Raw genomic sequence first — 25,343 nt, forward strand, 5'->3', positions numbered from 1 at the left:
TTTAAAAATCTTAATCCTTCCAGTATTTATCAGCTGCTGTATGCTCCACAGGAAGTTCTTTTCTTTTTGAATTTATTTTCTGCCTGACCACAGTGCTCTCTGCTGACACCTCTGTCCATGTCAGGAACTGTCCAGAGCAGGAGAGATTTGCTATGGAGATTTTCTCCTGCTCTGGGCAGTTCCTGACATGGACAGAGGTATCAGCAGAGAGCACTGTGGTCAGACTGAAAATAAATAAATAAATAAAAGAACTTTGTGTGGAGCATGTAGCAGCTGATAAGTACTGAAAGGGTTACAATTTTTAAATAGAAGTAATTTACAAATCTGTTTAACTTTCTGGCACCAGTTGATTTAAACAAAAAAAATTCCTCCAGAGTACCCCTTTAAGTGTACCTGTTTAAATAAACTTTATTTACTTCACCTATAGACACATTGACTAGATTAGGCAATGTGTGCCACATATGCTCTAAGTTACTTAATATCTTATATGCAGTTTTTGAGATTTCTTTGTGTGACTCCCTAAAACAAGGAGAACCATAACAGTAGCTTGGTTTTATATCTTCACAGCCTGCTTGATACTACTACATCTATATATAGTATCAATATTTCATTGGTTCCCTGATGAACCCATATTGATGTGGCAGGAGAAACGTGTTGGAGCCTCAGGACCGCAATTTTTGTAATTGCGTAGCCACAGGAACTGGTATATTTGTTGCCACTTTTTCTGTTACACTACATAATACCTAGAGACAACATACCAATTGATTCCCTTTTTTAAAATTTTCACCAATTCTATTATAGGTAAGGGACTGCCACCGTGGTTTGGGCTATCCTGCTTAGGTGGTGGGCAACCTACAAGGCAGGGAAAGAGAAAGTTAGTATCATTATAGTGCGCACTTAAGCCTTCTTATTTCTTCAACTTGATACTTATTACATCATGCTTTATATAGACTAAGGTTTTAACATTTTTCATTGGTTGGGGATTCAGTGATAATTGTAATAATGGGGTTATATAATTATTTTAAAATACACCCTGTTTTTAGGTCTTATTTTGGATATTGCTATAAATCATTGGTCTCTGACCCATGACTATGGACTCTGACCTATTCTAGAGCAAGTGGTGAAAGATGTGAGCAGCTGAGCTCTCGGTCACATGGTACAGAGCTGGGAGAAAACACACATTTTGTACACCAGCTATCAGTCGAGGTCTAATGTCTGGAGCCTAATATGTTTCTCTGGCAGATTCTGCAGAAATAGGTCATGGTTGGAAGAAGTCTTCCTGGCGGTATGAGACAGACAGAGAAGAAACAGAGAGAGAAAAAGACTCAAAGAAGACTGGATGTAACAGCACTGTAATTACTTACATGGTCTATAAAGCTTGTGTAGAGTTGGGATCTCCACTATATGGGCACTGGATATTGTTATGTATATAATGGTTTTATTCACTTGTATTCCCCCGTCAGTAATGTTGATGGTAATGTTAGTTACCATGGTTTGGTGGAAGAATTTGTCCCTTGTATACTGGTGTTGTTGGTGATACTGGGCTGTGTATAGTGGTTTTTATTCCATAATAGTATTATGTAGTCACTGCAGTAGTAATATATCCTCCTGGAGTGGAGGTATTGTTTCTGAACCCCAATGGATGATAAAATCCAGCGTGCGCCCTTGGTGGCCAGTTATGTAAACACTGTATGCATTGGAACCCACTTGAATTCACACATAGGGTGGGGAAGGTGTCTTTGCCAATATCATATTTTTTCCCAGGGCCCAAATCAGAGCCTTGAAGGGCCCCTGCATCTAAGAACTTCCGGAGCACCTGATCAGCAGTATTGCTGGATCAACTATTAATCAATTTTGTTCGGAAAAAAAACATTCCTTCTACCATTAAAAAAAAATGTCACCATTAAATACTATAGCTCACCCTGCAAAAAAGTCTAGCCTCACGCAGCTCTATGGAAGGAATAATAACAGATCAAAATATGACAGTGAAACATAGAAAACTAGATACATTTAGTATCACTGTAATTATCCTGATAAATGTAACATATTCTAGTGTACGATGAATTGGATAAAAACAAGATCGCAAAAATTAGCTAAATTGGACTTTTTTCATTTCCATCCCACAAATATTTTTATATATTTTTTCATAGGGTAAAAGTACAAAAACCAGCCACTTGCAGTTTTGCTGATGGAAAAGTAAAGTGAACACAAAAATAAAAAGGGAAGCTGGCTGCATCCTTAAAGGGGTACTCCGGTGAAAACTTTTTTTTTTTTTTTTTTAAATCAACTGGTGCCAGAAAGTTAAACAGATTTGTAAATTACTTCTATTAAAAAATCTTAATCCTTCCTGTACTTATTAGCTGCTGAATACTACAGCGGAAATTATTTTCTTTTTGAAACACAGAGCTCTCTGCTGACATCATGATCACAGTGCTCTTTGCTGACATCTCTGTCCATTTTAGGAACTGTCCAGAGCAGCATATGTTTGCTTTGGGGATTTTCTCCTACTCTGGACAGTTCCTAAAATGGACAGAGATGACAGCAGAGAGCACTGTGCTCATGATGTCAGCAGAGAGCTCTGTGTTTCAAACGGAAAATAATTTCCACTGTAGTATTCAGCAGCTAATAAGTACAGGAAGGATTAAGATTTTTTAATAGAAGTAATTTACAAATCTGTTTAACTTTCTGGCACCAGTTGATTTAAAAAAAAAAGTTTTTCACCGGAGTACCCCTTCAAAGGGGTATTCTGATCTTCCACTTCTCATCTTCTATCCACAGGAAAGTGGGTATATCAGATTGCAATATGTGAAATTAAACAAATTTCTGATGTACAACTATTTATAAAAATGAAGAGTTTGAGATGTATGTACTAATCCCCCATGTGCTTCTTTGTTTTGCCTTGTTGTCCTGGGTTAGGGCCATCTTAGAGCATTCACTGAGATGTACTGTGTATACAAGCAAGGGGGATTGTGGGAAAGTGTGTGCTCTGTTGCCTGTCAACCGCAGGGTCACAGTTCAGAGATGAAACCAGGAAGTGATCAGATCCATGGGGGAGAAGTATAGTACAGAAATGTAACCCCTTAAGGACCCAGCCATTTTACACCTTAGGACGCGGCCATTTTTTGCACATCTGACCACTGTCACTTTAAACATTAATAACTCTGGAATGCTTTTACTTATCATTCTGATTCCGAGATTGTTTTTTCATGACATATTCTACTTTAACATAGTGGTAACATGTTGTGGTATCTTGCATCCTTTTTTGGTGAAAAATCCCAAAATTTGATGAAAAATTAGAAAATTTTGCATTTTTCTAACTTTGAAGCTCTCTGCTTGTAAGGAAAATGGATATTCCCCAAAAAAATTTTCTTTTTATTCACATATACAATATGTCTACTTTATGTTTGCATCATAAAATTTACGTGTTTTTACTTTTGGAAGACATCAGAGGGCTTCAAAGTTCAGCAGCAATTTTCCAATTTTTCACAAAATTTCCAAACTCACAATTTTTCAGGGACCAGTTCAGGTTTGAAGTGGATTTGAAGGGTCTTCATATTAGAAATACCCCACAAATGACCCCATTATAAAAACTGCACCCCCCAAAGTATTCAAAATGACATTCAGTCAGCGTTTTAACCCTTTAGGTGTTTCACAGGAATCACAGCAAAGTGAAGGAGAAAATTCACAATCTCCATTTTTTACACTCGCATGTTCTTGTAGACCCAATTTTTGCATTTTTACAAGGGGTAAAAGGAGAAAATGTATACCAATATTTGTGGCCCAATTTCTCTTGAGTAAGGACATACCTCATATGTCTATGTAAAGTGTTCGGCGGGCGCAGTAGAGGGCTCAGAAGTGAAGGAGCGACACGGGGATTTTGGAGAGTACGTTTTTTTTTAAATGGTTTTTGGGGGGCATGTTGCATTTAGGAAGCCCCTATGGTGCCAGAACAGCAAAAATCCCCCACATGGCATACCATTTTGGAAACTAGACCCCTTGAGGAACGTAACAAGGAATAAAGTGAGCCGTAATACCCCACAGGGGTTTCACGACTTTTTCATATGTAAAAAAATAAATAAAAAATGTCACTAAAATGTGTGTTTCCCCCCAAATTTCACATTTTTTCAAGGGTTAATAGCAGAAAATACCCCCCAAACATTGTAACCCCATCTCTTCTGAGTATGAAGGTACCCCATAAGTTGGCCTGAAGTGTACTATGGGTGAACTACAATGCTCAGAAGAGAAGGAGTCATATTTGGCTTTTTGAGAGCAAATTTTGCTCGGGGGCATGTCGCATTTAGGAAGCCCCTATGGTGCCAGGACAGCAAAAAAAAAACATGGCATACCATTTTGGAAACTAGACCCCTTGTGGAACGCAACAAGGAATAAAGTGAGCCTTAATACCCCACAGGGGTTTCACGACTTTTGCATACGTTAAAAAAAAAATCACTAAAAGGTGTGTTTCCCCCCCCCCCAAATTTCACATTTTTGCAAGGGTTAATAGCAGAAAATACCCCCCAAAATTTGTAACCCCATCTCTTCTGAGTATGGAGGTACCCCATAAGTTGACCTGAAGTGCACTACGGGCGAACTACAATGCTCAGAAGAGAAGGAGTCATATTTGGCTTTTTGAGAGCAAATTTTGCTCGGGGGGCATGTCGCATTTAGGAAGCCCATATGGTGCCAGGACAGCAAAATAACCTCCAAATGGCACACCATTTTGGAAACTAGACCCCTTGAGGAACGTAACAAGGCATAAAGTGAGCATTTACCCCCCCCCCCCCCCCCCCACTGGTGTCTGTCATATCTTTGCTTTGGAACAGTGGGCTGTACAAAATTTTTTCCCACTGTCCTTAAAGCCCAGGGTGTGGGGACGTCCCCGTATGTCCTGGGTCCTTAAGAGGTTAAGGTATTCTACCTACAAAACCGCATTTATACCTCATTACATAAACACATGGGGCACACATCTGATTTTACCAGCTTTGCTTCATGAAAAAAATGCCTTAACAAGGTTAAAATGATATACATGATATAAAATGGATCCCAAAGTCCTAATTTAAGGCTGTGAATCGATGTGTTGCCCTGGTAAAACATTTATGCCAGGTTTACAGGAAATGTGCCAGTAATGCAATACCTCTAGAACAGTGGTCTCGGTTCAAGAAATTGAAGATGTGGACAAAATTGTTGGTTCCCATACATTAAAAACAGAAAACACCCACAATGCTCCTGAAATATCCTGAAACTGACAAAAGTAATAATGAATACAAGTTTACTGAGAATTAACTGTCTCAGCCCATTCAACAGGTAGTTTCCCATTGTAGTTCTCCTTCACCGTAACCCGTAAGAGAGCTGTGAAGGGTTCTGCAATCTAGGCGAAGTGGGGAATGAAGTGGCGGTAGTAGCCGGCAAATCCCAGGAAGCTCCTGACATCTTTCACTGTGCACGGGGTAGGCCAGTTCTTGACAACTTCCATAGGTCTGGCCACCACCCCTAATGGCTCTTGGACAGGTGGACAAGCTTCCTCTAATTCAGTCCCGGACTCAATCACTTGGATAGCCAGTCTCTTGAAAGCGGGGAATGACAATTTGGGGTTTTGGACCGCCAACATTCGCTGCTGGGCTTTGTCCCACTTATTCTGAGCCCCATAAATAAATCTATCCATTAAAACCTTGTTTCCCTACTCTGGAGTTATACCATCTAATTTTTGAACAGTCTCTAGGGCATTCTGTAGGGCTACGGCATATGCTCTCAAGGTCTCACCTGGCTCCTGTCGCCTTTCATACAGCTGGAGACATACCTCTGATGGAGAATGGGACTCAAATACCTGGTGCAGTCCTTCAAAGATCTGCTCTACAGTCACCTTCTCAGAGGCTGGCCAGGTGCGGACTTCCTCTAACGCTGGTCCCTGGAGTTGTCCTGTGAGCAACTGCACCTGTTGATTAGAAGGGAAAGAGTAAAAGACAAACAAACTCTGGATCCTTTCTTTGAAATCCCTCAGGGTGAAGGGGTCTCCATCATAGGTAGGGAGGACAGGGTTCCCCATGAATACCGGTGCAGACGTGATGATTCCGCTGCTGGAGATGGAGGGGCACTGTCGCCTGGTTGATTTGGAGAGCTGGGTTCTGACATCTTGTTGAATTTTGAGTGTGCTGTCGCTTTAAGAAGAATAAAGGTGCTTTCCCCTTTAAGATAATCATTGAAGTGCTGCAGCGGCTTAGACTTGGCTAGTGGGAATACTATAAATGAATGCTCCCCCTCTATTTTGCAGGTACCCAGTAGTAATTTGTCTTGCGACTATACTTGCAGACACTAGTGGGTTAATGTTGATAGTTACTGGCACTGGAGACCTGATAATGGTAACTGGTGGTGTTTGCAGAGACTGTGCTGCAGCGGGTGCTTGATATAAGACAGCGGAGTTGGACGCAGCCGCCGGACCTCCAATGTTGCTGCGCACAGGGAACTTCCTGTTTTGGTCCGATCGGCAAAGTCTTCCCCTGCGCAACACAGGGCGGCTCTTTGGCTCCTCCTCACTGTGCAGGAGAGGCGTCACGGCTGGGGATGATGGGGCGGAGCTGCGACGGCTTGCGCGCGGGAAACACCGGACCCGATTAACCCTTTCAGGTACTGACTCTCTCTAATCCACGAAAGCAAATAACAGTCTTTTCTTCACCTCCCCCTCTGTGCCACGAGTAAAACACTTTTCACTTGCAAAGTCCCATACACTTTTTGGCGCAGACTTAAATCACATCGGCATGCGTTTTTTGCAGACAATATTGGACACAGTTCAGACTAGGGGGTAGGACTTGTGGCATAAGGCGCACACCCGTATCCTGTTCGTAGGACACCAATAGTTGTGCTAGCGGGGTGTAATGAGGGCAGATGTTGTTACCCTAGGGGCAGATGGCATTAACCCCTTGTATTTGTGACACCAGGGCCTGGTTCAGCCTAAAACCAACCGAAGGTATACAGCTGGATCCTGGGCTAAGCACGGGGGGCAATAAAGACTCCGACGCCAAGTTAAGGACAACGGTATCTTTGCTGAGGGTAGACAGTTGGTAAAGTCTATACAGTTCAGCCAGGGCCCAAGGAGGTGACCAGTGACGCAGTACTGGGACCTGTAGTAGGACTGGACAATTGAATGCAGACCACGCTGACTTGACAGATGACAGGGACTGACTTGACTCATAAAGCTGTGACTTTATCTTACGTGACTTGATGGCGGCTGCAGGACTGGACTCTGAGGTCTCCAACACTCTGGACACACACACTATGCACGACTGCACTGGACATCAGCAGAAGAGCAGAGCTCAAAGAGAGCGAGAAAAGAGAGAGAGAGAGAGCTATCTCCTCCCAGGGTTTAAAAATAAGGGGGAGACTAGCAGGGAGCCCATAGGTCACTCTTGGGATCACCTGGTCACTGGTACCTCCTGGGTAACAATCACATGACATATCACATGGTATAACTCTTAAAGCAACATTACATTTTATAACACTTTACACGGTAAAACATATTTACAAAGGGAAAACAAGTGCAGGGGGCCTTGGGGAGACTGAAAGAGGCTGCCTGACAGGACAGCAGGAGCACTTGGCAACACCTCCTGTACTGGGCCACCACACCTTTATAATAAGCTAGCAAAGATGTCTCTTGTATTTTAGCACAAGGCTGCAACATAAAAAAAAATTGAAAGCAAAAGGGTCTAAAGACTTTTCAAATGCACTGTATGTCATAAAAAGCTAGGAAAAGCTTCTGGAGTATGCATTTAACCCCTTAAGGACGCACTACGTAAATGTACGTCCTGGTGCGGTGGTACTTAACGCACCAGGACATACATTTACGTCCTGTGCATAACCGCGGGCATCGGAGCGATGCCCGTGTCATGCGCGGCTGATCCCGGCTGCTGATCGCAGCCAGGGACCCGCCGGCAATGGCCGACGCCCGCGATCTCGCGGGCGTCCGCCATTAACCCCTCAGGTGCCGGGATCAATACAGATCCCGGCATCTGCGGCAGTGCGCGATTTGCTGCGGGGATCCGATCATTCAGAACGCCGCACGGAGGTCCCCTGCTCTGGTCTGTGATCGAGCAGACCAGAGCAGAAGATCGCCGATAACACTGATCTGTTCTATGTCCTATACATAGAACAGATCAGTATTAGCAATCATGGTATTGCTATGAATAGTCCCCTATGGGGACTATTCGAGTGTGAAAAAAAAAGTAAAATAATGTAAAAGTAAAAAAAAAGTGAAAAATCCCCTCCCCCAATTTTTTTATTGGGGGAGGGGATTTTTCACTTTTTTTTTACTTTTACTTTTGCATTTTTTTCTTTTTTTTTTTTTACACTCGAATAGTCCGTTTTTTCCTATTTTACCCCCAAAAAGCGTAATTTTTTTTATAGACATATTTGGTATCGCCGCGTGCGTAAATGTCCGAACTATTAAAATAAAATGTTAATGATCCCGTATGGTGAACGGCGTGAACGAAAAAAAAAAGTCCAAAATTCCTACTTTTTTAATACATTTTATTAAAAAAAAATTAGAAAAAATGTATTAAAAGTTTTTTATATGCAAATGTGGTATCAAAAAAAAGTACAGATCATGGCGCAAAAAATGAGCCCCCATACCGCTGCTTATACGGAAAAATAAAAAAGTTAGAGGTCATCAAAATAAAGGGATTATAACCGTACTAATTTGGTTAAAAAGTTTGTGATTTTTTTTAAGCGCAAAAATAATAGAAAAGTATGTAATAATGGGTATCATTTTAATCGTATTGACCCTCAGAATAAAGAACACACGTCGTTTTTACCATAAATTGTACGGCGTGAAAACGAAACCTTCCAAAATTAGCAAAATTGCGTTTTTTGTTTTAATTTCCCCACAAAAATAGTGTTTTTTGGTTGCGCCATACATTTTATGATATAATGAGTTATGTCATTACAAAGGACCACTGGTCGCGCAAAAAACAAGCCCTCATACTAGTCTGTGGATGAAAATATAAAAGAGTTATGATTTTTAGAAGGCGAGGAGGAAAAAATGAAAACGTAAAAATTAAATTGTCTGAGTCCTTAAGGCCAAAATGGTCTGAGTCCTTATGTCTATGACAGGTGCCATAAAGTCCAAAATGACAATTCTTTTAATCTACATTGGACTAATGTAATCCTAAGGACATGTTTATCTCGATTTATATTGTAAATTCTGTATGCTTTACCAACTTGTATCCAATCCCATTAATGATACACTCTTGAGATAGCAGTAGTGACAGAGAGGACATGTAAAGGACTCGTATCTACTGGATTATTTCCATTTGCTGTGATGTAGAGCTGCCCTTGGTTCTCATGATATTATCTGTGTCCCCTGGTTTTTCAGAATCTCCATGGTCTTGCACATAACCTCCTTATCTTAATAGCGTGTTCGGCCCATAACACATTGATGCAGTCTTTGTCATGGAAATCCTAAAACATCACTAATTCTGTATCTGTCCTCACGCTCAAGCGTCTTTTCGCTATTTTAGGATACAATGGCGACATCTGCAGGACAGAAGAGGGACTATGGAACAGGAAACTGGATTGTTTCATGTCTGGAGGTAAAATACTTCTACCACAAAAATGTGGTAAACCTGGTGTAAGGACAACCTTGTAGATTTAATCCAGACTTCAGGTGTGATGAGAGTTAAATCCTTAAAAGGGTACTCCCCCCCTAGACATCATATCGACTATCCAAAGGATAGGGGATAAGATGTCTGATCGCGGGGATCCCTCCGCTGAGGACCCCCACAATATAGCATGCGGCACCCACCTGTTTCTACTCCGGAAGCCCTGTAGGGTCTGGGTCCCGAGCACCGGAACGGAAGTCCGTGACGTCACGACTCCATCCATAGAATTGCATTGAGGGGACGGGGCGTGATGTCACACGGGGGCGGAGTCATGACATCACGGACTTCCGTTCCGGTGGTCGCGACCTAGACCCTCCAGCGCTTCCGGAGCAGAAACAGGTGGGTGCCGCATGCTATATTGCGGGGTCCCCAGCGGCGGGACCCCCGCGATCAGACATCTTATCCCCTATCCTTTGGATAGGAGATAAGATGTCTAGGGGTGGAGTACCCCTTTAATTCTGCGGAGTCCCGGTACCGTATTTCATACCGTACCTTGTGGTGGGGTCCCAAAAGTCAGAGTCCCTAGGAACAGTGGGGGTCCTCTTCTTTAGTTAACCCCTCGTCACCCCTCAGTTAGCTAAAATTTGTGTAAATAAAAGTGTAAATATGTATATTTAAGATGCCTACCTTGTTAGCGTCGCAGGACCTGCGGGTCATGTGACTTGGTTCACAGAACTCTATGGTTTGCTAAAGGACCTTTGGTGACAGCTGAGTGAGTGACAGCTGACATGGCCCAATCTAAAACGGCCCTGCCCCTGCCCATATAAGGGAGCTGAGGCCATTAATCTCTCTCTTTCCTCGTGGGCTGCTGATGAGGTAGGATCTGCACAGCTGTCATCGGCAACCACTAGGCCAAAGCCTTGCGGTCTCGGCCATAATCCAAATTGTGAGTTATTACAATTCCCCGAAATCTTCGCAAGATCACTGGACCTAAACCAACCAATCCAATTCCAAAGAGAACTTACCGGTCCCAACCGACTGTCAGTCATTGCCGTGCTGTATATAGACTCTGTTATCTGGACTGTTACTGCATGTACAGAAAATCTTCAGTAAAGTTTCTACAAGTTTTTCAGTTCAGCACCGGTTGTGGACAATCCGTTATTCTACACTCACCTATTGCTCTAGGGAAGGGTGGCGATAGGCCCAGCATTACCTCAGAGTTTTAACCCTCATCCTGGCGTCACGAGTGACAAGGGTTAAATTAACCCCTCATATACTACAGCAACACCCCAACTACCCTACACCCCCCGAGGCTTACCACAATTCCAATTCCTCTATATTACACTAACAGGAGTCCAGGAACCTGAGGTAGGGTGTACTGTTTAGGGTGAGGTCCTTATAGTCCCTGTGCCTTTTTATGGCAAAGAGAAAACAAGGTGACAATTTTTTCTATCACCATATATGTCCTTTAGAATCAAGGAGTCATACAGAGCTGTAAAAAAAAGTATTTGCCCCTTCCTGATGTCACACTTCAATGTTTCAGATCATCAAACAATAAACAATGTTAATCTATATATATATATATATATATATATATATATATATATATATATATATATATATAAAACTCAACGTGTGTGTGTGTGTATATATGTGGAGGTTAGTTGAAACAGTTAACCTAATTTGTGGGAGGAGTCTGGTCTTTATATACCCACCTGATCCACACAGGTGCTGTCGCCAGCAGGCAAGATGTCTTTGCACCGGATGCTGTGGTTTTGGCGGGAGGGTTGATTGCATATGTTGCAGAGAGGCACTGTTTGCTAGCCTAACTATGATGCAAGGAATACAGTAATGTGTTAAGGTACCTTTTACGCTGCAGGCTGTGAAGTAGCTACATCTCGCTCCTACAATATGCAGTAAACATGCAGTAAGCACATGTAGCTGTGCAGGCTCCAGCCCTGGCCTGCTGGCCGTGAGGTAATTTGCATATTTCAGCTTGAGGTTAACTCTTTCCTGCCTCAGTCTCTTAGTCTGCAAAGATCACTCATAGGAGGTCACAGCTGTGGCTTATACAAATAATTGACTGCAGCAGGAGGATGTGTTTGGGCTGACAGAGCAGCATAGGCTGTGAATCTCCAGGTGTTGGGGGCCTCCATATTTCAGTGTTGTTTTGACTGTTCTTACATTTACGCGATTATTTTTCCTTCATATGTGACCTGGTGTAATCCAGTTTCATGCTCACAACCGCTCTCCATTCTGTCCCCTCGCTGCAGTCTCTCCTGCTGCGTCTCCCCATCTGTATGCTCTTTTATGCTGCAGCCCAGGACCAATCTCTATCTCAGACATGTCATCGATTATAGGCCATGTATAAATTGTCATTATACATTGTACTGTTATACATCACCAGTGCATTTATTTACTGTGTTTGTCAGTTACATGTACACCATGTATACATACCTTAGTATATACCATGTAAGTTGCCATCAGTATACTGTTATATATCACCGTGGTTATGTCACTTATCGTAGATACATCATATGTCTCTATTATACTGTTTTATGTTACCATTCTTATAACTTCTATAGTTTATAATTACATACACGTAGTCATGTATGGGTTATGTAACCATAGAATATACTTCAGCAGTTGTTTCATAGCTTTATTGTCACATTTGTCTTGGTTTTTAGTTATGTCACGTTAGGCTTTCATTAATGTATGCAGGTCAGGTTTTTAAGCTGTCACAGCATGACTCTCATGGTTCTCAGGTCTAGTATGTTAGGCTGTTATCATGGCATTGCTTTTACATTTACTCATGTTGGAGGTCAGGTGTGATAGGGATGTCCTTGTTGACATTACCACATGGTTCTCCACACGTATGTTTCCTTACAGCCTTCTGTGTTTCGTTACCATACACGCCATGTTTTCCTGCATTTATCACGCATACGGTTCACACAAGATAACACGTATTCATTTCAGCCAGGTACTGACATCACTTGGCTTCCTGTGTCACGGCTACATTCTACACAACTACACCACCATGATTGCGTTTCCACTCGGTTTCAACAGCAGGTAACAAGCAAAACCGCGTACTGCCATACGTTCCCACACAGTATACCACGCCTACCTTCCACATAGTGTTCCTTGCTGATATCCCACACAGTATACCACGCCTGCGTTCAACAGTGTATTACTCAGGTTCCTACTCGGTGTACGTGCTTATGTTTCCCTAGCGGTGTAACATGTGCATCTTCCTTCAATGTGACCTGCATATGTTTCTTACAGTATTGTTTTCATGGCTTGTGGTTACGTTTTTCAAGTTCAGCGCTGTCATGTTACTCTTATGTTTCTCATTGAACATGATTCATTCTACCCCATAACGTTCACACTACGCAAATATTCCTATAGCAGGCACATTACGCATAAAATGATGTATACCTTTCTGGAGCGGTCACATTGTACATACATGACACTGACATTTATGCTACAATAGTTCCGGTGGCATGTGTTACCTGAGCTGATACCATGCTTCACGTTATATTGGTTTGTAGTACCAGACGTTGATACCATAGCGTGTGTACTGTGCTCGTTTGGTATAGTTGATTTACTGGGCTTTGTCTTAATATAGCCGATGCTGTGTTACGTTTCCATAGCTGTCATGTGGTGCATTAATGTCCCTATAGTGGTCATACGGTGCTTATGTTACTATAGCTGATAATTTGCATTACATAACAAGTGTCCATATGCTATGCGTTAGTGTTAATTAACTGATATACGGTACATTAATGTTACTTGGGGCTTATGTTACTGTAGCAGATATACTGGGCATTTAACATTATTTTAGCTGACATATGGGCCTGTGTTCTATTGCTGGTAATTGCGTTTTACTGTGGCTTATATATACTGTGTATTAGTGGTTAATTTAGCTGTTCTGCTGAACATTAATGTTGTTCAGGGTTTACACTACTGTAAGCTTATATACAGGGCTTTGTTGTTTTCGGAGATGTTATACGGTGCTTACATTACTTCAAGTGATATACCATGCTTCAACGTTAACGGTTACCTTCAGTGTCACATACATACGGTTACCTTCAGTGTCACATACATACGGTTCCCTTCAGTGTCACATACATACGGTTACCTTCAGTGTCACATACATACGGTTCCCTTCAGTGTCACATACATACGGTTCCCTTCAGTGTCACATACATACGGTTCCCTTCAGTGTCACATACATACGGTTCCCTTCAGTGTCACATACATACGGTTCCCTTCAGTGTCACATACATACGGTTCCCTTCAGTGTCACATACATACGGTTACCTTCAGTGTCACATACATACGGTTACCTTCAGTGTCACATACATACGGTTCCCTTCAGTGTCACATACGGTTCCCTTCAGTGTCACATACATACGGTTACCTTCAGTGTCACATACATACGGTTACCTTCAGTGTCACATACATACGGTTCCCTTCAGTGTCACATACATACGGTTCCCTTCAGTGTCACATACATACGGTTCCCTTCAGTGTCACATACATACGGTTCCCTTCAGTGTCACATACATACGGTTCCCTTCAGTGTCACATACATACGGTTCCCTTCAGTGTCACATACATACGGTTACCTTCAGTGTCACATACATACGGTTACCTTCAGTGTCACATACATACGGTTCCCTTCAGTGTCACATACATACGGTTCCCTTCAGTGTCACATACATACGGTTCCCTTCAGTGTCACATACGGTTCCCTTCAGTGTCACATACATACGGTTCCCTTCAGTGTCACATACATACGGTTCCCTTCAGTGTCACATACATACGGTTACCTTCAGTGTCACATACATACGGTTCCCTTCAGTGTCACATACATACGGTTCCCTTCAGTGTCACATACATACGGTTCCCTTCAGTGTCACATACGATTCCCTTCAGTGTCACATACATACGGTTCCCTTCAGTGTCACATACATACGGTTCCCTTCAGTGTCACATACATACGGTTCCCTTCAGTGTCACATACATACGGTTCCCTTCAGTGTCACATACATACGGTTCCCTTCAGTGTCACATACATACGGTTACCTTCAGTGTCACATACATACGGTTCCCTTCAGTGTCACATACATACGGTTACCTTCAGTGTCACATACATACGGTTCCCTTCAGTGTCACATACATACGGTTACCTTCAGTGTCACATACATACGGTTACCTTCAGTGTCACATACATACGGTTACCTTCAGTGTCACATGCATACATTTCCCTACAGGGTAATACGCATAGAGTTCCTTACAGTATACGCTTCATAGTTATTCTCCCGTTCTTTTGTTTCAGCTGTCACGTTATGTACGCTTGGTTGTTTTACCTCTTAGTGCCATACGTTCAGTGTGGTTGAAGGCTGATTGCTATCGTCAATCCGTAAAGCCTCATCTTTATAGTTTAGTTTCTGGTCATTATACACGCCTTGTTACAGCCAGGTTGACCTCGCCGTTCCAGGTAAGCTTTAAGTCATCACTTTACATGCCTTTTGTACGTCACACGCTCTCATGAGAGAGAAGCCTCATATCTTTGTAATTCCTTTGTATATTATAAATGTTCTCATTTTGGGCAGATTGTATCGTCAATCCACGAACCTATTGTTGTCTTTTGTCCGTACGTGACACACGCCCCTGTTAGAGGCAGATAGCTCATGTTATACAGTGCTTACGTTACTTCAAGGGATATACCATGCGTCAACGGTTCCCTACAGTGGGACATATATATGGTTCCCTACAGGGTAATACGCATACAATTCCTTACAGTGTACGTCTTCTAGTTTATTGTCCCCTTCTGTTGTTTCAGCTCTTTTGTTTTATCTTACTTTATGTACGCTAGGTTGCTTTAAGTCTTAGCGCTATGTGTTCAATGTGGTTGGAGGCTAAATGCTGTCGTGAATCCGTAAAGCTTCATCTTTATAGTTTCCTTTTTGGTCATTACATATGCCTTGTTACAGTCAGTTCGACCTTGCCATTCCAGGTAAGTGTTAAGCTGTCTCTTTGCATGCCTTTCGTACGTCACATGTCCCTGGGAGAGAGAGACTGCCCGACAATCCTCGAGCCTTCGTATTGTTGTCATTCCTTTGTACATTACAAACGTTCTTGTTTGGGGCAGATTGTATCATCAATCCACGAGCCTCTTGTCATTTGTTTTTCTACGTTACTTACGCCCCTGTGAGAGGCAGATTGCTTGACAATCAACGAGCCTCGTGTTGTTTCCGTTTCTAGCGATTTTGCCCGAGGCAGATTGCACTGTCAGTCCACGAGCCTCATGTTGTTTCCGTTTCTGCATTTCATACGATTCTGTCCGAGGCAGATTCAGTCCACGAGCCTCATGTTGTTTCCGTTTCTGCGTTTCATACGATTCTGTCTGAGGCAGTTTCAGTCCACGAGCCTCATGTTGTTGCAATCTCTATCTTGCTCTTATGTTTGTTACTATGTGTCTGATTGTGGTCTTAGTTGTACACGTCTTAGTGTTAAGTTCTTTGATGTGGGTTCAGCTTGTTCATGTCTTGTTGTGTGTACCTGTTGGGGAATTTACCCTTATCGGTCTTTGTAACCTGCTGGTCATGTATATTTTCTTTTGCAATAAGCCTCAGGGCGCAGCAGTAATAATCTTCTTTACACCTGCAAGTATGAGGAGACTACCTTACTGGTACACGAAACCTCAGGTTAAGTATGTTATATACTTTTATGTTTTTTCTATGCGGGTCTGTTGTTGTCACTTTATGTATGGCATGGTTCAATAGGATTACTTATATGTGTAGCTCGGGACACTTTTCAGATCTTCTTCTGACACTACCTATCTAAATACCAACTGACGTTTGTGTTTTGGCCACTTTTCTAACCGACTCATTGTACCTTCTGTCTATCTAGCACTTTGACATTTTCTATATTTGACACTTGGGTTACCTCTATCCATGCGCACCCTGGTAGTACCATTCTTGTAGGTGCTATGGGTCTAGTAGTGCCAAGTGGTATATCTAGAAATTTATCTTGGCTTCGGCTCCATAACAGCTGCGCCAGCTTCTGGGTAGGGGCTTCTCTTTGTCAGTTATCACTTAGATGTTAAGTAAGTTAAGGGCACTGTTATTGCTCTGTTCCATTGACACGTTCCAACCTCCGGCTGTTAACTGGAGTATTTTGTCTGTTATCTTGGGTTCATATGACGTAGGTTATGCTTAACCATTAATTCATGTATTACCTAACTGAGGTATTTTTGCCCCCTTCTCTAGGATACCCTTCACGGCCACCCAGGCACACCCCAGGCCTAATTATTCATGCAAGTGGTACCCTACTTACGGTACATATAAGAATCCGACCACAAGTGGAGGTTAGCTGAAACAGTTAACCTAATTTGTGGGAGGAGTCTGGTCTTTATATACCCACCTGATCCACACAGGTGCTGTTGCCAGCATGCAAAATGTCCCCACCCTCCCTTCCCCTTTTTTTTCTACAGTCACTCTCAGGGTATCCCCCTTCTCTAGGATACCCTTCACGGCCACCCAGGCACACCCCAGGCCTAATTATTCATGCAAGAGGTACCCTACCTACGGTACATATAAGAATCCGACCACAAATGTATGTGTGTGTATATGTGTGTGTATGTTCCACAAAAACTTCCAGATAGGAGGACGGGATAGGAGGTCAGGATAGGAGGTTGGGATATGACAAGAATATATGAGGACAGGATATGAAGTCAAAAGCTTCCTCCTTTGTTTATTTTCCTCCCCAACAGGGATTAGGAAGGAAAAACCGGGCAATGCCGGGTACTCAGCTAGTATTACATAAATATAACCTAAGTTAACACTAAATGCAGTTTTCAAGTCACCATTTCATTTACTATGGAAAAAAAAAAGCCATCTGAACTTTCATGGTCCTATGTGAAAAAGTAATTGTCGTCTAAACCAATTTACTAGTTGTGTCATCCACTGGAGGGTTTTCGAACATGACCTGCCTTTTTAAAGGGGTACTCCGGTGCTTAGACATCTTGTCACCTATCCAAAGGATAGGGGATAAGATGCCTGATCGCAGGAGTCCCGCCGCTGGGGACCCCCGTGATCTTGCATGCGGCACCCCGTTTGTAATCAGTCCCCGGAGCATGTTCGCTCCGGGTCTGATTACCGACGACCACAGGGCCGGCAGTGTGTGACGTCACGCCTCCACCCCCGCGTGATGTCACGCCTCCGCCCCTCAATGCAAGCCTACGGGAGGGGGCGTGACAGCTGTCACGCCCCCTCCCGTAGGCTTGCATTGAGGGGCGGAGCATAACATCACACTGGGGCGGAGCCGTGACGTCACGCGCCGCCCGCCCTGTAGTCGCCGGTAATCAGTCCCGGAGCGAACACGCTCCGGGGACTGATTACAAACGTGATGCCGAGTGCAGGATCATGGGGGTCCCCAGTGACGGGACTCCTGCGATCAGGCATCTTATCCCCTATCCTTTGGATAGGGGATAAGATGTCTAAGCACCGGGGTACCCCTTTAAGGTCATGCCACAGCACCTCAGTCTGATTGATATCGGACTTTGCTAGGCCACTCCAAAACCTTTATTTTGTTTTTTAAGCCATTCAGTGGTAAACCTGCTGGTGTGTTTTAGATCATTGTCCTACTGCAGAACCCAATTGTGCTTCAGCTTTGAGATAACAAACTGATGGCCGGACATTCTCTTTCAGGATTTTTTGGTAGAGAGCAACTTGGAACTCTGCCATGGATGCCACTTTCGCCTAATACCTTTCTCAGGGTTCTGTAATGAACACTGCCTTAGTTCTTTAGATGTTGTGTGTTCTTTTTGTGATCTCTTGGATGAGTCTTCCATGAACAGCCACTAAAGGGGTACCCTAGCGTTTACATATTATCCCCTATCCCAGCTGTCGGACCACCTGCAATCTCCGGACTGCCGCTCTGGCTCTCCTTGGCCATGGAGCAGGGTCGACACAACCCCTTCATGCATCTCTATGGGAGAGCCAGAGATTAGCAAGAATAGCGGTCAGAACCCCGTGATCAGACACTTACCAGTATCCTATATCCTGTAGATAAGGGATAAGATGTAAAATGCTAGAGTACCCTGTTAAGGTCATATTCACATACAGTTTTCATTTTTTACCGCAAAAAACATGGTCATTTTCTTGTAACTGTCATTTGTAGAGATGAGCGAATTTACAGTAATTCGATTTGTCACAAACTTCTCGGCTCGGCAGTTGCTGACTTTATCCTGCCTAAATTAGTTCAGCTTTCAGGTGCTCCGGTGGCTGGAAAAGGTGGATACAGTCCTAGGAAAGAGTCTCCAGCCACCGGAGCACCTGAAAGCTGAGTTAATTTATGCAGGATAAAGTCAGCAACTGCCGAGCCGAGAAGTTCGCAACCAATCGAATTACTGGAAGTTCGCTCATCTCTAGTCATTTGCTCAAAAAATTTAATTTTTCTGAAATAACAGTAGTTAAATAATACAAAGAATGTATTACCAGCAGTTTTGTCCATTACAATCCACAATTGGGGAGATTTATCAAAACCCGTCCAGAGGAAAAGTTACCCAGTTGCCCATAGCAACCAATCAGATTGCTTCTTTCATTTTGATTTTGCAGAGGTCTTGTTAAAAATGAAAGAAGTGATCTGATTGGTTGCTATGGGCAACTGGGCAACTTTTCCTCTGGACGGGTTTTGATAAATCTCCCCCAATCTATATATATAAACCTCAATGGCCCTGATTTACTGAGTGTTGTGTAGGTTTCTTTGTGGGTTTTAATTCCCTACAATTTTTTTCCACGGTATTTACTAAGGTTTCCCTACATTTCCCACTTTCCCTACATTTTGCTTTTTATACACATGTTCTGATCTGTAGGGTTTTCCTCAGCTTAAATCCACCACATTTTATGTGGAAACCTTAGTAAATATGTTGTGTTTTTGTGAAAATGTTGGTGACACGCCCCCCTTTTTGGTGGCCACTCCCCGTTTTCCAGACGACCAGGCCCCTTTTTTGTGTTTCTGAGTAAAATGGAGAGTTTGTCGGGTTTTTTCAATTCTGGCGCAAATTCTAGCGCACAACCTGACAAAACATGTTGGGTTTACAATAGTAAATCAGGATGGGACATATGAGGATGGGACATAACGACAGGATATGAGGACACCATATGAGTCACGGGATATGAGGCCGGGATATGAGGCCGGGATATGAGGATGGGATATGAGGATGGGATATGAGGATGGGATATGAGGACGGGATATGAGGACGGGATATGAGGACGGGATATGAGGAAGGGGCATGAGAATGGGATATGAGGACAGGATATGAGGTCGGGATATTTGGATGGGATATGAGCTCGAGATATGAGGACGGGACATGAGCTTGGGATATGAAGACGGGATATGAGGTTGGCATATGAGGTCGGGGATATGAGGACAAGATATGGGGATGGGATATGGGGACAGGATATAGGGTCGGGTTATGAGGAAGGGATATGAGGAAGTGATATGAGGAAGGGATATGAGGTCGGGATAGGAGGACGGGATAGGAGGACGGGATAGGAGGACGGGATAGGAGGACGGGATAGGAGGACGGGATAGGAGGACGGGATATGAGGATAGGCTATGAGGACGGGATATGAGGACGGGATATGAGGACGGGATATGAGGACGGGATATGAGGACGGGATATGAGGATGGGATATGAGGATGGGATATGAGGATGGGATATGAGGATGGGATATGAGGATGGGATATGAGGATGGGATAGGAGGATGGGATAGGAGGTAGGGATAGGAGGTAGGGATATGAGGACGGGATATGAGGACAGGATATGAGGTCAGGATAGGAGGTCAAGATATGGGGATGGGATATGGGGACAGGATATGGGGTCGGGCTATGAGGAAGGGATAGGAGGTCGGTATAGGAGGATGGGCTATGAGGATGGGCTATGAGGATGGGCTATGAGGATGGGCTATGAGGATGGGCTATGAGGATGGGCTATGAGGACGGGCTATGAGGACGGGCTATGAGGACGGGCTATGAGGACGGGCTATGAGGACGGGCTATGAGGACGGGCTATGAGGACGGGCTATGAGGACGGGCTATGAGGACGGGCTATGAGGTCGGGCTATGAGGTCGGGATATGAGGTCGGGATATGAGGTCGGGATATGAGGTCGGGATATGAGGTCGGGATATGAGGTCGGGATATGAGGTCGGGATATGAGGTCGGGATATGAGGTCGGGATATGAGGTCGGGATATGAGGTCGGGATATGAGGTCGGGATATGAGGTCGGGATATGAGGTCGGGATATGAGGTCGGGATATGAGGTCGGGATATGAGGTCGGGATATGAGGACGGGATAGGAGGTCAGGATAGGAGGTCAGGATAGGAGGTCAAGATAGGAGGTCAAGATAGGAGGTCAAGATAGGAGGTCAAGATAGGAGGTCAAGATAGGAGGTCAAGATATGGGGATGGGATATGGGGTCGGGCTATGAGGAAGGGATAGGAGGACGGGATAGGAGGACGGGATAGGAGGACGGGATAGGAGGACGGGATATGAGGTTGAGATATGAGGATGGGATATGAGGACGGGATATGAGGACGGGATATGGGGTTGGGATATGACAACAATATATGAGGACGGGATATGAAGTCAAAAGCTTCCTCCTTTGTTGATTTTCCTCCCCAAAAAGGATTAGGAAGGAAAAAACAGGCAATGCCGGGTACTCAACTATACATAGTTACATAGTTACATAGTTAGTACGGTCGAAAAAAGACATATGTCCATCAAGTTCAACCAGGGAATTAAGGGGTAGGGGTGTGGCGCGATATTGGGGAAGGGATGAGATTTTATATTTCTTCATAAGCATTAATCTTATTTTGTTCCAGGAATGTATCTAATCCTGTTTTAAAGCTGTTAATTGTTCCTGCTGTGACCAGTTCCTGAGGTAGACCGTTCCATAAATTCACAGTCCTCACGGTAAAGAAGGCGTGTCGCCCCTTGAGACTAAACTTTTTTTTCTCCAGACGGAGGGAGTGCCCCCTCGTCCTTTGGGGGGGTTTAACCTGGAACAGTTTTTCTCCATATTTTTTGTATGGGCCATTAATATACTTATATACGTTTATCATATCCCCCCTTAAACGTCTCTTCTCAAGACTAAACAATTGTAACTCCTTTAATCGCTCCTCATAGCTAAGATGTTCCATGCCCCATATTAGTTTAGTCGCGCGTCTCTGCACCCTTTCCAACTCCGCAGTGTCCCTTTTATGGACAGGTGACCAAAACTGAACAGCATATTCCAGGTGAGGCCGTACCAATGCTTTATAAAGGGGGAGTATTATGTCCCTGTCCCTTGAGTCCATGCCTCTTTTGATACATGACAATATCCTGCCGGCTTTGGAAGCAGCAGCCTGACATTGCATGCTATTCTGTAGTCTGTGATCTACAAGTACACCCAGATCCTTCTCTACCAGTGACTCTGCCAGTTTAATCCCCCCTAAGACATACGACGCATGCAGGTTATTAGTACCCAGATGCATAACTTTACATTTATCCACATTGAACCTCATTTGCCAAGTGGATGCCCAGACACTTAGTCTATCCAAGTCATCTTGTAACTTATGCACATCCTCTATAGACTGTACCGTGCTACAAAGCTTGGTGTCATCTGCAAAGATAGAAACAGAGCTGTTAATACTATCCTCTATATCATTGATAAATAAATTAAACAACAGCGGTCCCAGTACTGAACCTTGGGGTACACCACTAATAACCGGGGACCAATCAGAGTACGAATCATTGACCACCACTCTCTGGGTACGATCCATGAGCCAGTGTTCAATCCAGTTACAAACTAAAATTTCCAAACCCAAAGACCTTAACTTACCTGTCAGACGTCTATGAGGGACAGTATCAAATGCTTTAGCAAAATCCAGAAACACTATATCCACAGCCATTCCTCTATATACAGAGCCCCCCTCTATATCCACAGCCCCTCTATATCCACAGCCCCCCCTCTATATACACAGCCCCCCTCTATATCCACAGCCATTCCTCTGTCAAGGCTTCTACTCACCTCTTCATAAAAGCAAATTAGATTGGTTTGACAACTTCTATCCTTAGTAAACCCATGCTGGCTATCACTTATAATACAATTATCCCCTATGTATTCCTGTATGTAATCCCTTATAAGTCCTTCAAACAATTTACCCACAATGCACGTTAAACTTACCGGTCTATAGTTTCCTGGGGAAGACCTAGAGCCCTTTTTGAAGATTGGCACCACATTCGCCTTGCGCCAGTCCCTTGGCACAATACCAGACACCAGAGAATCTCTAAATATCATGAACAGGGGTACAGATATTACTGAACTTACCTCTCTAAGAACTCTTGGGTGTAGTCCATCTGGCCCTGGAGATTTGCTTACATTTATATCACTTAACTTACCTTGTACCATCTCTACATTAAGCCAGTTCAGTACATTACATGATGTGTTACCAGCACTGACCTGTACATGATGTGTTACCAGCACTGACCTGGCCAATGTCAGCTCCTTCTTCCATAGTGTATACAGAACTAAAGAACCCATTCAGTAGCTCCGCCTTCTCTTGATCGCCTGTGACAACCTCCCCATTATCATTATTAAGGGGTCCTACATGCTCTGTCCTTGGTTTTTTTGCATTTATATATCTAAAAAAATATTTAGGATTAGTTTTGCTTTCTTTGGCCACCTGTCTCTCATTTTGATTTTTTGCTGTTTTTATTACATTTTTACAGATTTTATTAAGCTCCTTGTACTGTTTAAATGTTATCGCTGACCCATCAGATTTGTATTTTTTGAAGGCTATTTTTTTGCTGTTTATTGCTCTTTTAACATCATGTGTCAGCCATGTAGGATTTAGTTTCAATCGTTTATATTTGTTCCCCTTTGGTATATATTTAGCTGTATAGTTATTTAGAGTTAATTTAAAGATGTCCCATTTACCTTCTGTATCAGTATTTGAGAACTAGTAACTAAAAAGATACTTTCTTTTGGTACAAGAAACATCGGAAACATCTGATAAAACGCATATAATATTTTGTTCAGGATTTAGTATTTTAAACCAAAACTAGCAGTGAAACTATCAAAGAAAAAGTGCAAATCGGTTCTACTCCTGGTTTTTGGTTAAAAATACTGACCAAAATACTGTATTCACAAATAATTTTTAAACCTTTATTTTCAGTCTCATTTTCAGCAGTTTTTATTTTCAATTTGTCTTTTAACAGTTTTTAGATTTTGTCAATTTTGTTACAGCTCAAAAAACAGTGTATCAACATTGGCTAGGGCCATGTTCACAAAGGGGGAGATTTATCAAAAACTGTGCAAAGAAAGAGTGGTGCAGTTGCCCATGGCATCCAATCAGATGGCTTCTTTCATTTTTAAAAAGACCTGTGAAAAATGAAAAAAAAAAAAAGCTATCTGATTGGTTGCCATGGGCAACTGCATCACTCTTCCTTGGCACAGTTTTTGGTGAATCTCCCCCAAAATGTTTATGTCTGAAAACCTTTTTTTAATATCTAGAAATACCTATATAAGACTAACTATGGGTTATAATGCAGATGAACAGCTTTAAAAAAAAAGTTGTCACTTAGTTTAATCAATGGTTTAGTTTCAAGAGAGCAGAACACTCACCCCTGGCAGGTTCTCAAGTCCTAGTGAAGTGGGAGTGAAGACAATTAAAGGGGTATTCCAGGAATTTTTTTTATTTGACTATGCTACAGGGGCTGTAAAGTTCGTGTAGTTCATAATATAATGTCTGTACCTGTGTGTGACGGTTTTCTCACAATTCTTCTGTGATTTTCACCCCAATATTTATTTTTACCAGCATACAAAATGACTGTTGTCTCAGATTTTTCCCAGCTTGCAATGCAGCCGAGACCTGACTCACTAGTCAGCTGATGACAGGGATCCTGTCTGCTTCAATGGGTGGAGCGATCGTTTAGTGGGAGAGAGATCAATCTGCAACTAATGCAACAGCTGTAGGCACCCTGATTGAAAACCACAGGTCTTTTGAATGGATGCAGCTCCTTTATGTTTGAATGGCTGGGGTGGCTGATGTGTGGGAGGGAGGGAAATGGAATTATGAGATTTGTAGTCAAAAAAGAAAGTCAAACAGGGAATGCCAGTTCACAAAAAGCTATCCACAGTGTTATGATAATCTCACAGCCCCAAGACAAGCGCAGATCCTTCCTAAGCATGTCCATTACTGTCTGCTGGGTATGTACTAAAATCACCTTATGGTGGAGAACCCCTTTAACCCCTTCCCGCTATTGGACATATGCATACGTCCAGGCGAACTACACTTTCGCACAAATGGACGTATGCATACGTCCAAGCGATCTCCTGCTCTGCCGCGGGCAGCGCAGGAGATCGCTGGCAGGACTCAGCTGTTAATCACAGCCGGAGTCCCACCGCAGCTGCCGGGGCCGCGATCGTGCCGGTCCCGGCAGCATTAACCCCATAGATGCCGTGATCAGTTCTGATCACGGCATCTATGGTGTTTGCAGGGGGGAGCGCTCTCCCCCTGCCCATCAACGCCGGCGCCGCGATAAAATAAGGGGGATTGAGGGTGTCCAAGACACCCTCGATCCCCCTTGAAGAGATAGGAGTGAGGTGGCAGGGGTGCCACCCCTCCTATCCCTGCTATTGATCGGCGGAGCGACCGACCAATAGCAGACTGGGGGCGGGGGGGTTAAAGTTCGGTTCC

General features: G+C 43.3%; 1 long non-coding RNA gene across 1 annotated transcript in view; it reads right to left on the bottom strand.

Moving 5' to 3' along the window:
* Positions 1-19,156, bottom strand: part of LOC130291160 (uncharacterized) — a 65,315-nt gene extending 46,159 nt beyond the window's left edge. The window contains exons 1-2 of the long non-coding RNA XR_008847809.1: positions 19,094-19,156; positions 759-852 (exon numbers count right to left, since the gene is read on the bottom strand). This is a non-coding gene — a long non-coding RNA (uncharacterized LOC130291160). The remainder of the gene's footprint in view (positions 1-758; positions 853-19,093) is intronic.
* Between the last annotated feature and the right edge of the window lie 6,187 nt (positions 19,157-25,343).

Source organism: Hyla sarda, chromosome 9, assembly GCF_029499605.1.
Source record: "Hyla sarda isolate aHylSar1 chromosome 9, aHylSar1.hap1, whole genome shotgun sequence".
Lineage (NCBI taxonomy): Eukaryota > Metazoa > Chordata > Amphibia > Anura > Hylidae > Hyla > Hyla sarda.